Genomic DNA, 13,753 nt, shown 5'->3' on the forward strand with positions numbered 1-13,753 from the left:
TAGGGAATATTATTACTATTTTCTTATATTTGCTTTTTAGCAGTAAATGTATTTTTACGAAAATTTGTTTGCATCATTTTTTAAAACAAGATTGTATACCTTTTCTTGCATTATCCTCCTTCACTAAACTTATACTCTTTAGACTACGTACTCTCTAAACTACGTACTCTCTAGACTATGTACATTCTTGACTGCATACTCACTAAACTACATACTCCCTAGAGGTCTAGACTATATACTCTCTTAACTACTTACTCTTTCACCTACATACTCTCTAGACTACACACCCTCTAAACTAATACTCACTAAACTGCATACCCCCGTGAATATATACTCTCTCTACTACATACTCTCTGAACTACATACTCTCTCTATACTACACACCTTCTAAACTAATACTCACTAAACTACATACCCCCGTGAATATATACTCTCTCTACTACATACTCTCTGAACTACATACTCTCTAGACTACATACTCTATAAATTGCATACTTTATAGACAAATACTCTCTAGACTATATACTCTCTAGAATACACACCCTCTAAACTAACATTCACTAATCTACACACTCTCTAGACTACATACTCCATAAAGGGCGCTCTAGAGACATAAACTTCATACAGACAGACAGATGGAAGGTGAACTTTTTGGACATATACAGTGGAGACAATGCTAGCATATTACTATGTTACTTTCATGTATTGTGGCTAAGATTTCGTTGACTATTGTGTTTGAGGAAACTGTAAATGATCCAAAAACACAACTAACCAAAATGGCTGATCCCATGTGTTCAAAGAATCAGCATGAATTAGTCTATAGTACGCTATCTTTAGCAATTATTAAAATAGGGGAAAAGAATTTTGCGAGAATAGACAATACCAGATGCTGAAAGTGCAATGAATGAACTACAAAATATATGAAAAGTAAACTATTTACTTCTGAAGTACAGGCAGTAAACATGAGCAAAGTGGAGCTAACAGTTTTTTTTTTTTAAACATTTGAAGGAATTCCAAACTGTATACCTCTAATTCAAGTGAGACTTATCAATCATACACCAAAGTTAAGGGTATTAAAAGTTCTTTTGACAATACCTAAGATAATAGCCAATATAACCAGTGAGGAAAACCTGGGAAGTTCTATTTCTTTGAACATCCAACCCTATGCAAACTGCGTAACTGTAGAGTGCCAGCTCAGCTACATACACTCTTAGCTACATACGATGAAAGTCTGGTTCTCTGCTTCGTATATAGCGGAGTGCAAGGCAGCGAACATATCAAGGTGGTTCCAGACAAACACTCTGGACTACATAGTCACAAAACTATGTATTATCTAAACTACATACAGTGATATGGAATTTTGTATCTTCTCAGTTTCTTTATTTACTTTCTCAGATTAAAATATGTTTCTGAATAAAGAAGGTCAGTGCTTGGTTCTGTTTTCTTCCAGTTGTAAAGTTAGCAGCCAGAATAAAGTTAATCGGATACCTTCTGCATTATTGCTGGTGAAAGTGAAAAATACTTCAATCCCTTCCAAATATCTTCGCACTATCAAAGTGTCTTAGTCAAGTGTGGCCTTTTAACAGTTACGTGGTATCAGTTTGTACTATATTTATGAAAACATAAACAAGTTACGCTGACCACTGCGAAGATCGCCAAGCTCCGTTTCGTTTGCTGGCTTATACGAAGAAGATGGGAAGATGTTCACAGACTTTGTATGGCTACCACTTTCCTAGCTATAGGTTTATATACTCATGGATAATGTTTATATACTCATGGATATTGTTTACATACTCATGGATATTGGTATAATACTGCAATAATTTTAAACCAATCTTGGACCAGCGAAAATGTAAAACTGACTTATTTGCAAATAATTAGTTTGTTTTTAAAATGTCAGTTCCAATGTAACAGTTGTGACGTTCCCATTTAACACTTGTAACATTCCAGTGTAGCAGTTTCAGTACTCTACTCTTTCAAAACAAATTGCATTAAAAGTGGAAATGTACCAGTCCCCCCCCCCCCCCGCCCCGTAAAGTTTGAAGTAAACAACAATCTAATGGTATTATATATTGGAGCCAAATATAAAACTCATCTTATGGTTGTGTCTATGCACGATGTACTATAAGGGGATGTATATATTCAGAGTATGTAAGGATTGCCTTAAGAAATAAAAACGTGTGTTATGTTTAATTTTTAAAAATGATTAAAAACGACGACATCCAAACACAGTTCTAATTAAAGCGTAGCTGCGGTAGGCACATGCATTTAAAGAATTTAGGTCAATACAAATATTTTCCAGTATCAGCAACAAGCTGAAACAAACTAGCTGAAACATAATAAAGTTAAAAGGTTTAATTCCTGTAGAAACAGCCATGTAAAGTTTCGCAAACATAACCGTTTTTCTGTTTTATTTGTTTGTCTTATCTATGTTTTGTATTTACCTTTGAAAAAGACTCATTATAGAGTTGAAAGCACACAGAGGGTCGACAACAGGGGGTGTAACTGGGGATATATCCAGGCCGAACAACACATTTTAATTTTATAAAGAAAGATTTTGTTTCAACAAGAACTAGGAGAGGCCCTGGGTGTTTCTTACCCCAGGGCCCGTGATCACTCTCCACGGCCCTGTATATATATGCATATTTGTAATGGCATTAATATATATATATATATATATATATATATATATATATATATATATATATATATATATATATATATATATATATATATATATAGAGAGAGAGAGAGAGAGAGAGAGAGAGAGAGAGAGAGAGACAGAGAGAGAGACAGACAGACAGACAGACAGACATAAGGACAGAGACCGAGAGAATTTGACACCAATGCAGCATTGTTTCCTATTTTGTTGTTTTTGTCTTATTATCGACACCTTTAACCCACTATTGGCTATATCATACCAATGAAATGGAAGCTAAGCGCCCTTCTCGGGGACACTGATGTAGCTGACCGAATTGCCATTAAGTATTAATATCTAGATGAACAGGTTTTACGGCTGCTTTTCTCCCTTCTAGCCACATCATACTTGGGGCAACTGTGGTAGTTCAGTAGGTAGATAGTCGAACTCTTTATACATTGGTAGCGGGTTAGATACCAGTCAAGGCTTGGAGGGGTCGGATGCATTGGTATGTCCAAGGCAGAAGCATATAGCTCCCTTTTCCTCTCCATGATATGACTAAAAGGGGCCACAGTAGGTAGAGTGGTCTGTGGTGCTAGCCTTTACCGATCGCCGCTTGTCACCTCTGTCCACGTGGGTTTGAGTCCTGGGCTTGGCCAATGTGGGTATGTAATAAAGATTGCCAATAGTTTCTCGTGGGTCGGTGGTTATTACTAGGGTTTTCCCGAGTTCTTCCTCCACCACTTACACTGGCCTCCATATATATATATATATATATATATATATATATATATATATATATATATATATATATATATATATATATATATATATATATATATATATATATATATATATGTATGTATGTATGAATGTATGTATGTATGTATGTACTGTAAACTGGCTTTAATCCCACAATAACGGAACCAAAAATAAAGTGCAAAAAATGCGGTTCTAAACCAACCAACAATCACCCGATTTCGTGGTAACAATTTGGGGAGGCAGACAGATTGATGGAAGGCGGATGCAGTCTCAGTATTTTGGCTCTGAGGATAAAAATTCAATACGTATCTGATAGTAATGACTTCAATTATGCAGTGAAACAGAGGGTTGGGGCTACAAATACAAACAAAGCAAATACCACGTGCGCCTTAATCAAGATTTAAAAACAATTAGAATCGTTTCATATAACATTTACAAAAACCAGTATTTCCTACTGCAAGATGAAATTCTTAAAAAAGGATGTGTACAATAAATAAATAAATAAATTAAAAAATCAATAAATAAATAACTAAATAAATAAATAAATAAATAAATAAATAAATAAATAAAAAATAAACTCGACTGGCATACACCTAGAGACTGATATTATACAGAATCAAAGAATACAGCAATTATTCGTTGATGGAATTAATTGAAAGGAATTAATGACAAGATTTGAAATAATGATAATCAGGTAGACAAAATTAGACAGAGAAACGGAAACAAAGACAATTGTATATGTCAGGCATACTGTGTGGCACAGTCACACAATACATGTTTATAATTCCCAAGCGAGACATCATACAGTATTTTGGGAAAGATCCGCCTCCTTGACCACTCATAGGGGTAGAAAGCTGAGATCATCCTCCCTGACTACACATAAGTGTAGAAAACTGAGATCAACCTCCTGGACCACTCATAAGTGTAGATAACTGAGATCAGCCTCCTTGATCACTCATGGGGGGGGGGTAAATAACTGAGATCAGCCTCCTTGGCCACTCATAAATGTAGATAACTGAGATCAGGCTCCTTGACCACTCATAAGTGTAGATAGCTGAGATCAGCCTCCTGGACCACTTATGAGGGTAGATAACTGAGATCAGCCTTCTCGACCACTCACAATTAATCTGCTGGTTACACTTTCTAACCCAACTGGAAAATGGACACTTCGGAAAACATATGCAAGAAGAGGATCAGTTTGCAAAACGGAAAATTACAAAATACTTTTAAGTTGCCATCCTCCACCTCCATCTTATTCCACTTTATAGTCATTTACTTTTAATTTATTAATTTCTGACATTCATTAACATGGAAAAAACTTTTAGAAATTATGCACGAGTTAAGCATTATTTTTCTCAATTTTAATAACATTATTTCCAGGTCAATAAAATGAAATATAATAATGAAATGTTTTGTCACAGTTAGAATTCTCGGCATTATTGTCCAATATTAAAGGGTTTCCTTTATAAATACATATATCTTTCCTTTGAAATACGTCCATGGCAACCACAATATGCTGTCCTAATTGTATCAATTTTTTTGTTGATTGGCATTAACGTTCTAGGTTACATGTTTGAATTGACAACCCAAAGTACAGAAATTGTCGGGAATATTCAATTTTGGTTCTGGCGATTCGTCGACTCTATTTTAGTTTATAAAAAGAAATCGACAGAACGAGGGTGTATGCGGGGTTACGGCACGATCTTCAGCTAACAGCTTTAGGTCCCCAAATTCGGACAATCTAATAAATAACAGCGCAAACATGACACGTAGCCACGGTTAATATCCGCACTATATGCTGAAGACCAGAACATCAAAGAGTAACACATACATTCCTTCATGTCGATCTTTGGTGGCCAATCAAAGATTGGACGACCATTGTAACAAAAGTAAAAATGCATAAGCGCAGCAATTAAGCAGAATGTCAATGAACGAGACACGACACTGTCAACAAAATTGTTTTCTGATAACACTTCCATTTTCTTTCGCTGTCGGAAATGACGACATGCACGATCTGATCCATATCATGTGTTTCATATGACGCTAAAGCTGCCGGCAGACATTATCTGTCTGTCTGTCTTCCTGCCTGTCTGTGTGTCTGCCTGTCTATATTTGTGAGATGTTAACGTGTTGTTTAGTTTCTCAAATAAGTTGTGATATTGAAGACGGCTAATTATATAAAGATAATTATCTTTTTTTCTCTTCAAAACAAATCATTTAATGTGCATAAAAAGGACTAAATTTCATTCCTATACCGATAATAATAATAATAATAATAATAATAATAATAATAATAATAATAATAATAATATTAATAATACATATTATTTATTTATTATTATTATTATTATTATTATTATTATTAGTATTAGTATTAGTAGTAGTAGTAATCTTTGACAATGCCTTGATATTCTAGTTTTGGACTTTTCTCAGATGGGACAATTTCTTGTGGATTTGTATCTCATGGACACATCTACATTAGTACTATTATTCCGTGGAGAGTCTCACTTTAAGTAGTTCCGGTTTCAGCGCTATTGCAAGCTTATTGGGTAGTATTACTCCTAGTAGACCTGGTCCATGTAACGATTGACAACTGACCTGTGGCCAGAGTAGAGATCTCCACGGATAATGATTAGTCTGGTGTGTCATAATATACAGTATGACTATTGTATGTTGATACCCGCATGTGAAAAGGTATTTAACCTTTTTCTGACAATTTCGTGGAAAATGGTTGAACATGCTGAAATTTTTCACGATATGAATGCCTATGTGATGGACAGCGGCAGTGTGATTTTTGACGGACACTGGACCTGAATGCCTGACAAGTTGCCAATGCTCGTGTAAATAACGTGATTATCACGCCTTTACAGCAATAGTATTGGTTTGCGGCGCACGTATCGGCACGTGTTTGACTGCCATACGGCGATATATTAAATTAACGTCAATCATTGAAAATGGAAGGTCGGAGGGTGAAAAGATGGAAAACGTTTCCATTTTCTTTCTTTTCATCTGTAAAAGTTGTAAGAAAAAAAAAGGAAAGTTTTCATCACTCATCTTTTCAGAAGTTAACATTTAAAGCAGGAAGATGGAAATGTAGAAGTCATTTCCATCGCTATATTTTCAATAACGCCAAACCACTTGGTATATCAATACGCCATATCCACTCCGCATGCATCCACACACACACACACACACACACCAAAATCACTCGGTCTATAAATACGTCAAAACCAAATGGTAAATCAATGTGAAATTTTATGGCCATGTTTGTATGAATATGTAGATGAAGTGATTCTATTTTCAGGCTCTAATAAACTTGTCTAATTTAAAACAATTTAGGCTTGGACGTATTTGTAGCAGGTGCATATGTAATTTAGAAATACCGATTTTTTAAAATTATTATTAATAAACGTCTTGTTGTTCTTTCTTTACGTATTCTGCAAATGACTTTTAAAAATATTTGCAAATGCATAAAATAGAAAGAAATGTTAACGTTGTAGGAAAATCTGACGAGTAGATCCACATGTACATGTTAAAATGTCTTCCAAATTTCATGACTGCGGATCAAAACGTTTTGTGATTGAATCCAAAAATAGAATCTGGATAGACGGATTGATGGAAAGTATCCAAGCAAAATAAATCCTTCTGGTACTGCATGAGGGCCAGAAGCAAAAGAAGTAGCCATTTTGTGAGCTATGCTTAGTTCCAGTGCAAAAATTGTATAATTAGAAAGAAATATTACCACCAGCATATAAACTGACCTCTCAGATCATGCATGTCACTGTGAATTTGTCTAATTATCTGCCATTTTATGTTACCGACCTATTTAATATTGTTAAACAAATATAGACCCGATGATCGCTGTTATATATAATGTATAGTGTGCTTATTACACATTATAATGCGCCCTTATTACATTTCATAATGCATGCTAATTACATTTCGTAATGCATGCTTATTACACTGTGTAATGCATGTTTATTACACTTCTATAATGCATGCGTATAAACTTTATAATGCATGTTTATTACACTTTTATAATGCATGCGTATTAACTTTATAATGCATGCTTATGACACTTTTTAATGCATGCACGGGGCCCCGAGTGGCCGAGTGGTCTAAAGCGCTCTCCGTCACGGATCACTGCCATCTTACCTCTGTCTGCGTGGGTTCGAGTCTCGGGCTCGGCCAGTGTGGATATGTGAGAAGGCTTGCCGGTAGCTTCTCGTGGGTCGGTGGTTCTTTCCGGGGTTTTCCCGGGTTCTTCCTCCACCATTAATACTGGCCGCCATGTATAGCATATCCTGTGCTGAAAAATGGCGTTAAACCTAAAACAACAACAATAATGCATGCACATTTACACTTGATAATGCATGCTTTTACACATCATAAAGCATGCTTATTGCACTTTATAATACATGCTTATTTCACTGTATTTAGCATGATTATTACCCTTTATAATGCATATGTATTACACATTATATTGCATGCTTATTACATTGTATAATGAGTGCGTGTTACACTTTATAGTGCATGTTTATTACATATTATAATGCAATGCTTGTTACACATTATAGTGCATGCTTATTACACTGTATAATGCATGTTTGTTACACATTATAATGCATCCTTATTACACTGCATTATGCATGCTTATTACACTGTAAAATGCATGCTTATTACACATTATAATGCATGCATATTACACATTTTAATGCATGCTTATTACACTGTAAAATGCATGCTTATTACACATTTTAATGCATGCTTATTACACTGTAAAATGCATGCTTATTACACATTAAAATGCATGCTTATTACACATTATAATGCATGCTTATTACACATTAAAATGCATGCTTATTACACATTAAAATGCATGCTTATTACACATTAAAATGCATGCTTATTACACATTAAAATGCATGCTTATTACACATTATAATGCATGCTTATTACACATTTTAATGCATGCTTATTACACTGTAAAATGCATGCTTATTACACATTAAAATGCATGCTTATTACACATTATAATGCATGCTTATTACACATTTTAATGCATGCTTATTACACTGTAAAATGCATGCTTATTACACATTAAAATGCATGCTTATTACACATTATAATGCATGCTTATTACACATTTTAATGCATGCTTATTACACTGTAAAATGCATGCTTATTACACATTAAAATGCATGCTTATTACACATTATAATGCATGCTTATTACACATTTTAATGCATGCTTATTACACTGTAAAATGCATGCTTATTACACATTAAAATGCATGCTTATTACACATTAAAATGCATGCTTATTACACTGTAAAATGCATGCATATTACACATTATAATGCATCCTTATTACACTGCATTATGCATGCTTATTACACTGCAAAATGCATGCTTATTACACATTATAATGCATGCTTATTATACTTAATAGTGAATACTGTATCCTGTCGTAACAATAGAAGTATAGCAATACTCACTACAAAAAAGCATAACATTATCAAAAATATATCCACACTCAATGTGTAAAATCATCACAGGTGTGTTAATACTAGCTAATGGGGTACTTAATGTCATCATCTGATCTATTAATATCCATGCCCGCACATGACAAACGTTAGGAGCTAATAAAAAGCAGTGGTAAGTTTGGGGTCGCTGGACTTAAAGGCGGCAGTGATTGCAAACAGCACGTTCTGACAAGATGATGGGACGGGGGAAAATCTGTGCAGCTATCTTAGTGACCATTCTCTTGAAACTCGATAACGGTTTATCGGACTATCCTGTCCGCCGACCAGGTAAGTCAATTACAAATTTCTTATTACTTGTTTGCAAGGCACCAAATAGTCAATACGTGTATGTATGTATGTATGTATGTATGTATGTATGTATACGGTTCAACACATCCACACAATCCTGGCTTTATAATGGCAAGTGAATGTTACGCAGATTGTCATGTTTTAAAAAGGGCGAACATTTGGCTAATATCTTTTGCATACAGTGCCTTCTTTAGTTGCTTTTAACGTCTTGTAGAATGGCAACGCTACATCAAAGAGTCCTAAGGTGTTACATACCAATACAGGGAAGTATATACGTACATGGTATTCATTTGGTTTGGCGATAATAATAATAATAATAATAATAAGGATGATAGATAGATAGATAGATAGATAGATAGATAGACTGACTGAGATTACCTCTATATGCCAGCCATTTTATTTATAAAGCCTTGGGATACCTAAACAAAAAAAAAAGATCCATCATTAGACTATGGTAAGAGCAATAACTTTGATTCCTTCTCAACAAACACATTGTTTACGAGCTGGCATAGAAATACTTTGTTTTGAAGTATTATCTAATGACCCATTCGTTAGATTTAAATTCTTTCATATTAATGTTCGTTGTGATGGCTCTGGGCAGAAATTGAAATAAATAGTTGAAACTGACTGTAATAGAATGGCTCGTGATGTAACGTCTGCTTTCAATGATTCTATGGTAAAAAGATTTTAGAGTTTCAAAAGAACCGGCCATAGAACAATTTATTTAATAGATCCATACCATACAAATCTTAAAGAAAATTTCCAAATTCTTGAACTCGTTTAATAGACCCATAATAGGTGAACACAGAACACCTTTTTGGACACTGCATTGATTTGTATTTATTTCCACATGCTAACTATATACGGTTTCGTTAATTTACTAAAAGAATGTCTTTTGAATGTGTTTCATTACTAGTATTATTACCCCGTTTGAGCACGTGTTGCATTAGTAGTACTGTTACGCTGTTTAAAAAAAAAGATTCATTACTGTTATCGATAAAATGTTTAAAAACGTATTTCATTACCGTTATCGATAACCTGTTTTGAAACGTGTTTCACTACTATTATCGATAACTTGTTAATAAACGTGTTTCATTACTGTTATTGATAACCTGTTTTAAAACGTGTTTCATTACTGGCGTTGCTATGCTATTTAAAACGTGTTTCATTGTTAGTATTGACAAGTTGTGTTAGAACATGCTTTATTTCTAGAATTGACAAAATGTGTTAGAACATATTTCATTGCTAGTATTGACAGGTTGTGTTAGAACATATTTCATTGCTCATATTATTACCCTGTTTGAGAATGTGTTTCATTATTGATATTGTTTTACTGATTTAGAACATGTTTCATTGCTGATATCGCCACGCTGTTGGAGAACTTGTTTCGTTGCTGTTATTGTTACACTGTTTTAGACTATGTATATTAGTGATATTGTTATGCAGTTTGAGAACGTGTTGCATTAGCGGCATTGCTAAACTGTGTGAAAACATTTGCTTGCTTGTACTGTCACTCTGTTTTAGAATCGGTCTCATCACTGATATTGTTAATCTATTTGAGAACGTGTTGCATTAGCGATATTGTTACGTTGTTTCAGAACATATTTCTTTGCTTGCAGTGTTGCTCTGATTTTGTGTCATAATTGGAATTTTTTCACTGTTTGTGTTTCCTTACTGGTATTGTTACGTTGTTTGAGAAATTGTTTCATTTGACTGCGTTGTTACGCTTCTTATGTTTCTTGTTAATGTTTCTAACTAAATTCAGATATAATCTAATCACAGAAGGCCATGTTTTATTCAAAGCAGACGAATTTACTTTAAACAGCAGTTTTGTAGGAATAATGCTACTTAAAAATTACAAGTGAACATCGCATTCGCAATCCAGTTATCGAGGGTTTGATACTGGCCCATAATAGCTTGGGTCGGTTAACTCAGCCTGTTTATATGGAAAGGTCCTTAACTCAGTTTCTTCAGCACTATATAACCAATGATGTGTTAAAAGTGACATAAAACGCAACCAAGCAGTCAATCAACGAAACTATTAACTGTAGTTTTGTTGTCTGCGCTCGCGTAATACGTAATTAAAATAATTCGTCATTAATTTGTAATGATTTCTTCCTGATGTTTTTAATCAATGGTATTATAATATTCTAATGATATGTCTTACCCTTACCAGAACACCGACGCTTTGTTCTAGGGAATAAAGACTTCACTATAATTGTTAACGTTCATTATATATTCAAGGTGTGTATATAAATCTTAATCAATTTATTTCCGTCACTTAAAATGCTTCTTATATGACATGCAAGGAAAATAATTTCTTCTACAAAGAGAAGCGATGAATCGGTTTATTATAGGCAGAGAGGGCGATGCAAATACTGTAAATTGAAAATGTAAATTAATTTCTCGAGTGATTGATTGATTTCATTTCAGAAACGAAAGCTTACAAATATGGCATGTGCAAGGCAAAGTTTGTTTAAGGTCTCTATCTAGTATGTGTGACTTATACGTTACTATATAAAAAATTGTGATTTATTACTGAAAGTCACGATGCTCAGTCTTATACAGTAATACTTTTTGTATATAATGACACGCAGCCATATTGAAAGATATACAGGATTCTATTTAGTTGTGAGTTCCTGAAAAGCAAACGACAAAGGAGACAAAGGGGATTCAAATGAAATTAATTAAAATAATTTGGGTCTTGCTTTTAGTAATTCCTCATCCAAGAGTGTGATAGAGGATACATTTCCAAGCACTTACAAATATATTGACCAGTTCAACAGCAAAACCGGTAAAATCACAAATTTACATTAAGTATGAAATCTCATTGACATTCGTGTCACGATGATTAGAATGAGGTGAGTGATTATGTCTTTGACGAGGTAAAAAAAAAACTTAAATGCATAATAATTTTGAAAATTAATGTTTTAAGGAATATAAAAGGGTTGGATTTATCAGGTTGAAAGGAGACCTACCGACACAACGACAAAAAGATGGATAGATGAATGGATGGATATGTGACTTACGTGGATCTCAGGTGTGAATAAAATTTCAGGCTTTAAAATTATTAAAAACAAATTTATTATTCTACTGTTTTCTTAAAATAAAAAATAAAAACACATGAAATCTTAGCATTTATTTTTATACAAACAGTTTCGTTTAGTTTTATTCATTGTCGCCAATTACATCATGTTTATCTAAGTACTAAAAATTTAAAATTAATTAGGGGCCAGTTGCGTGGCAAACAAAATTAATTAGGGGCGATTCGCGTGGTAAACAAAATTAATTAGGGGCGAGTCGTATGGCAAAGAAAATTTATTAGGGGCGAGTCGCGTGGTAAACAAAATTAGGGTAACATCAGTAGCATACCGCCATTTTATCACCACGCCTTTTTATTGCTCAGTCTGCCCGCAAGTTCCCACCACTACTAACTCCCGTGTCCGTCATCCCTGAATCCTAACTCATAATCTGAATCTGTCCTCCAGGAGTCCCAACTCTTAATTCATCCTAGAGGGGACCTAACTCATAATCCGTGCTCCAGGAGTCCAAACTCATAATCCATCCTCCAGAAGTGAATAGATCGACAGATGGGGAGGGGTAAGGTATCATAGTTGATCTCATTATATGCTTTTGTGCTGTAGTTTCCCATGTGAAAAACTGGTGTATGATTTTGTCTATTCCACCTGAGTGCACCCAATGACCTGAAACTTACATCTGGGACAGACAAAATGATACCAGTTTATTATTTTAGATAAAAATTGAAATATCTCAACCATTATAAATGTACCTTAGTGTTTGATATAGCAATGGGAGAAAAAAATGAAATATATGTTTTTTCGCTGGAAATGGAGATCCCACTATCGGGTCAGCATTTTCAGATCAGGAACATGTTCACGTCTCATTCCTGTCTCAAACGTTAGACTCTGGTGTGAGGTTTCCTTATCTAACACGATTAATACTGTTAATTATTTTAACCACCAACGCTATACTTGTCAGGACACACACACACACACACACACACACACACACACAAACACACACACAACAAAACCACTCGGTCTATAAATACGTCAAAACCAGTTGTTAAATCAATGTGAAATTTTATGGCCATGTTTGTATGAATATGTAGATTAAAGTGATTCTATTTTCAGGTTCTAATAAACTTGTCTAATTTAAAACAATTTAGGATTGGGCGTATTTGTAGCAGGTGCATATGTAATTAAGGAATACCGATTTTTTAAAATTATTATTAATAAACGTCTTGTTGTTCTTTCTGAACATATTCTGCAAATAACTTTTAGAAAATATTTGCAAATGCATAGAAAAGAAACAAATGTTAACGTTGTATAAAAATCTGACAAGTAGATTTAAACGCAGCATGTTAAAGTGTCTTCCAAATTTCATGACTTCGGATCTAAACGTTTTCTTATATATTCCAGAAATATAATCTGGACAGACGTACTGACAGAAAGTATCCAAGCAAAATACATCCTTCTGGTACTGCATTAGGACCATAA

The sequence above is a fragment of the Sinohyriopsis cumingii genome, chromosome 8 (genome assembly GCF_028554795.1).
Source record: "Sinohyriopsis cumingii isolate HCF-2022 chromosome 8, ASM2855479v2, whole genome shotgun sequence".
Lineage (NCBI taxonomy): Eukaryota > Metazoa > Mollusca > Bivalvia > Unionida > Unionidae > Sinohyriopsis > Sinohyriopsis cumingii.